This window comes from Carlito syrichta, unplaced genomic scaffold (assembly GCF_000164805.1).
Source record: "Carlito syrichta isolate Samal-C Ts95f unplaced genomic scaffold, Tarsius_syrichta-2.0.1 Scaffold308195, whole genome shotgun sequence".
Lineage (NCBI taxonomy): Eukaryota > Metazoa > Chordata > Mammalia > Primates > Tarsiidae > Carlito > Carlito syrichta.
Window position 1 is genome coordinate 67,907 of NW_007252291.1, and position 5,528 is coordinate 73,434.

Below are 5,528 nucleotides of genomic sequence, written 5' to 3' on the forward strand. Positions count from 1 at the left end.
GTGCCAGATGTGGTATCTTTGCTAAAGCAGATTAACATACGCTCAGGTGCACAGACAGTATGAGGTTACTGATCTTGGGCAGCAGTATACACTTCAGGTCCTGCCCTAGAGTATATTAACTCTGCTCCCCCACTAACATGATCTGACAGGGTCTGGGTCATTTGGATATTCTGCACAATAGCACATTGAACTATTCTTTTTAAAACAAAACAAAACAAAACAAGCTCTGCCACGTTTTACTAAAGGACAATTTTGCATGGCTTACTTTTCACCAGTCTGTTCTGGAGTGTTTCGAATGATATCAGAATCACCTGGATCAATGAGAGCCAGTATGCATACTCTGTAGTATTTTCCACATGATGTGCCCAGTTCAATATTATTGCCACTCTATTGATGAACACCAGTTTTGGCCAACATAGCATCATATTACATTTTGGATTTCCTCAAAACCGGACAGTTGTTGGCGAGGATGACCGACCAATTTCGCTTTGCCATGTCTGATCATCTTCAGAGTCTGCTTGTTCCCCAGCACGTACTTTCCGCTTTTCATAACTAATTAGAGCCTCGAGTTGATCGACTCAGTGACTTTTTCGTCTTCTTTGCGGTCATCATCTTCCTGCCTTGGGTGCAGGACGAGCCCCCAACCAAGAGCAGCTGCCAAGATGGCCGGGGAGAGAGTAAATGATCTATTCTTTTGATGTCATCATGTTAATCAGACCAGAAGAGCAAAAAGTAGCAAAAGCTTTGGTAAGACACACGCATTCTAGGTGTTGGAAGGAAAAAACCCTACAAAGATTTAGGGGCTTATAACATCAGTGAAATCTTTGGGGGTTCGGTGATCTGTTGTAAGCCTAGAAATCGCCAAAGAAAGGGAGCAAACATTGCAGCATGAATAAGAAAGCACAGCACAGCTGCTAGGCTTCTGTGGACCCTGGAGAAGACATGTTCTCCACTTGGGAGTATGCTCATAGGTGACATGGAAGGCTGTCAAATTTGATGAAGTCCAGAGCAGGAAAGAGCCCTGCAACAGCTCCAGGTGTGATGCAAGGTCCCTGCAGGTGGACCTGAAGACTTGCAGATCCTACAAAATTAGAGGTATTTGTGGTACCAAAAAAAGACTTTGACACTCCAGTAGGAGAATCACAATGCAGATGTCCAAGGCTTTGGAGAAAGTTCTTCTGAATTGGAGGATTATACATATACGCAAGATAGCCTCTTGCATGTGATGGGGCCCTGCTAGAGCCAGAGCATCTAATCAGGGAACTCCATGAGCTGGGTCCCTCCAGACCCTCCATGTTTCCACAAGTCACCCCCAAACTGAGCTGCCCAGATTTCTGGTTATTACACTGTCCTCGATTGCTCTTGGACGCCCCCTTATGTGTCTATCAATGCCCTCTGCACTTAGCATGTCACTTGACCAAGAACACAAACTCCCAGTGGTAAGTGGTCAGAGACCGGGGTTTCAGGACACCTCCCCACCCACCATTTCATGATTCATACAGCAGACTTGATGGCTATAGAATTTCCCTCAAGTGTGGTCCATGGTCCCTCAAGGTGTATAAGTCGTCCACAGGTGTTGGAGGTTTCTGAGGAAAAAAGGAAAGAATCACTCTACTCATAAATTAGAAATGCGAAACGGATGAAAATTCTCAGTGAAGTCCCATTTTGTTCCTAATAACTCACATTCTTCAAATTGGGTGTGTGCTAATTTGAATTTGGTGGATCTCTCTCGGAAGTTTGTCTCAAGTGATATATTTTCATGCCGTTTATGGGTTTTTGGCTATTATTTTTGTGATGTGTAATATCCTCAACCTAAATAATAAGTCAATGATTTCATTTTGGGAGACTGAGGCAGGAGGATCGCTTGAGCCCAGGAGTTTGAGACAAGCCTAGGCAATGTAAAATCAAAAAATCAGCCGGGCACAGTGTCATGCACCTGTAGTCCCAGCTACTTGGGAGGCTGAGGTGGAAGGATCACCTGAGCCTAGGAAGTCAAGGTTGCATTGAGAGCCATGATGGTGCCACAGCACCCCAGCCTGGACAACAGAGAAAGACCTCAATTCAAAAAAATAAAAAATAAAAAAAAGTCAATGATTCAAAACCGGTCAGACTTAAGATGGGTGATGAAGATAGAAACCCAAATACTACAACTGAGACTAGTGTTAGGAAAGTAAATACATTGTGAACAAAAATCTAGTTCAAAAAAATGTAAATCTGTAAGAACTGGGACATGCTTGATGATTTCACACAAGCAGCCAAAAAAGAAAAGTGCAAATAGTGAGCGCAGTGTTGAGTATCTGAACGGGACCTCCTGGCTGGTGATCCATTCCATTTTTAATCCCCAGTGTGTTGCGTGTTATGAAACTTTGTCAAATAGTGGCATAAAGCCATTAAGATTTTCACATCATTTTCAGACAGAGTGCCATGACCTTTCTGGTAAAACATCACAGAATTTTTTTCCAGAACCAGAGCAAAATAAGCTTTCCAGGACAAAATTAATGGATTATTCCCCCTCCCACCCCAACCCCCACTAAAGGCAGGAAGAAAAACAAAACCGCAAAGGCAGTATTTAAAAGTGAACTTCTCTTAGTAAAACAGATACAAAACAACACAATCTGAGAAGACCATAAAGCAACTATTTTGTTATTGACACACATTTCTCTCAGAGAATGAAGAACCCACTTTTGGTAAATTTCCTTTATCAAATGACAGTGTTGGACATCACATGAGGTCAGATGCATTGTTCTGAGACAATAGTTTCATTTTCATATATCCTGCTACCTTATAGTCCTTATTTTAAAGTGTAGGTTTTAGGCCAGATGCAGTGACTCACACCTATAATCCCAGCACTTTGGGAGGCCAAGGTGAGAGGATTGCCTGAGCCCACGGGTTCGAGGTCAACCTAGGCAACTTGGCGAGACCTCATCTCTACAATAAATCAAAAAACGAGCCAGGCACGGTAGCCTGTGCCTGCAGTTCCAGCTACTTGAAAGGCCGAGGGGGATGGATCGCTTGAGCCCAGCAGGTCGAGGCTGTGGTAGCTGTGAATGTGTTACTGCGCTCCAGCCTGGGCACAGAGTGAGATGCCAACTAAAAAAAGTGAAAAATGCAAAAAATAAAAACGTAGGTTTTGTTCACGCCCAATGATTGCGTAATATCAAAATATTTTAAAAGTTTTTTTTTGTTTTTTTTTTTTTAGTTGGAGTCTCACTCTGTCGCCCAGACTGGAGTGCAGTGGCCGCTCCCGGCCACCGCAGCCTCGACCTGCTGGGCTCTGGCGATCTTTTCGCTTCAGCCTTCCGAGTAGCCGGAATTACAGGTGCGCGCTACCACGCCTGGCTGATTTTTTGATTTATTGTAGAGATGAGGTCTCGCTGCCCAGGCGGGTCTCGAACCTGCGGACTCACGCAATCCACTCATCTCAGCCTCCCAAAGGCGCGGGATTACAGGCTGAGCCACCAAACCCAGCTAACGAAGATATTTTAAAAACATAAGACTCTGCTCCTCCGAGGTTAGGTTTGGACTATCACAGATATTGACCACATTGTCTTCTGCGTAGCTGTTCAAGATCTTTGTTTTGGAAACAGGGTTTTACTTTATTGCACAGGGTGGAGGGCAGTGGCACAATCTTGGCTCACCACAGTCTCAGCCTCCTGGGCTCAGGAGATCCTTCCCGAGTAGCTGGAACTGATCTACAGGCAGGTGGGACTAGGAAAAGCTTCAGGGCTTTAGGAAAGTTCCAGGCTGCGTGCAGCAGCTGCTGTAGGACCATGTGTGCAAGCAAGGGATCTAGCTATGGGAAGCATCACACCTACCTGACTGTTAGACGCTCAGATACACCTGCAACATGGGAGTCTGTCTATCCAGGATGCTGTGGTCGAGTTGACCACCAACACAGGAACCAATTTAGAGACTCCCCCCCACCCAGCATGCACATCGATAGCCAAGGTTGACCTCAGATCATCATGACCTACTTTTATCTTCATTGTAATTTTATTAGCAAAAAGCAACCCTAGGGGAGCCTCCCATTCCCATGATACACCTAACACCATGATATTACCTGTATGACCCTATAAGGCCTAAATCTCCCCTGCCCACCGTGAGGAAGGAAGAACAGAGACCCAGCCCTAAGGCAACCCATTTCTAGGAAAAGCCCACCCCAAGACTCACCCCTCAGTAGCCCTAAGAATAAAAGTTATAACTCAACAATAGTTGGGTGCAGAAACAGCAACCTCTGTAGGCTGTTTCTGCCCGCTCCCCTTTCTTGAGAGTGTGCTCTTCTTTGCTAAAGCTATTTGCTTATCCTGCTTTTCTGTGTGTTTGTGAATTCTTTCTAAACTTGAACACAAGAACCCATCTTCAAGCTGTTTCATTCGGGAGGAGCACCCCTTCCTTCAGTAACAGACTACAGGCATGCGCCACCGTGCCTGGCTAATTCTTCTACTTTTTGTAGAGACGGGCTCTCTTTGTCACTCAGGGTGATCTCAAACTCCTGGCCTCAAGCCATCCTCCCTCCCTCCTCCTCAGCCTCCATAAGTGCTGGGATTATAGTCGTGAGCCACCATACCCAGCTGTTCAAGATCTCAGAACTGGTCTCCTAATCAATGACTTGCATAAATGGTTTTATCTCTTCTCTCTTTTCAAAAATTCCTGGGGGCCCATGTAAAGTTGGTTAAAAATCAATGATAATTAGCTGAGCGTGGTGGCGGCTGCCTGTAGCTCCAGCTACTTGGGAGACTGAGGCAGAAGGATCGCCTGAGCCCAGGAGGTCAAGGCTGCAGTGAGCCATGAGCATACCATTGCACTCCAGCCTGGGAGATATAGTGAGACCCTGACTCAAAAGAAAAGAAAAGAAAAGAAAATCAACGATGGGCAGAATCCAAATGTACTTGGATATAAAAAAAGGATTCTCTGCTTAGTGAGTGATTATTTTGTGACTCATGCATTGAAAAGATGGCCTGGCAGACACCAGGGAAGCACCAGCTACATTTGCAGCCCCAAAGGGTATTCCTCCAGGGATAAAAGAAGCTGTGCTTGAAAGCCCACTGACATCCGTTTCCTGATCTTTCTTCAGTGTCTTGGCAATGCCAGCTATCATTCCCCAACATCCCTCCTCCTCTTTTCTCTCACAGGAACCACTCAGTCATATGACCACTCAAAATAAAAACTATGTTTCCCATCTTTCTTTTCAGCCGGGTGTGGTCATGTGACTATGTCCTGGCCAGTGGCATGTGAGCTGAAGTATGACTTTCAGGCCCTTATGGGAAAGGGGCACGCCATTCCTCTGCGGTTTCCTCCAATGACTGCTTGGCACCTCAGGTCGTGGTCAGCCGACCTGGAGCATGCAGATCAGGGCAAGACCGAAGGGCAGCAGAGTAATAAACCAGAAGGAGCCTGGACTCTGGAGAGTCCCAAGGAGAGCCACTTTTCTGGCTCTGGACTATTTGGATGATTAGATGAGAGAAATAAACTGCTGTCTTTTAAAGCCACTATTACTTTGGATCTCTGTAATGAATGACCGAACCTAA

General features: G+C 45.5%; 1 pseudogene; it reads right to left on the minus strand.

Annotated features, from left to right (window-relative positions):
• Nucleotides 1-261: 261 nt before the first annotated feature.
• Nucleotides 262-612, minus strand: LOC110596299 (annotated as a pseudogene).
• Nucleotides 613-5,528: the final 4,916 nt, after the last annotated feature.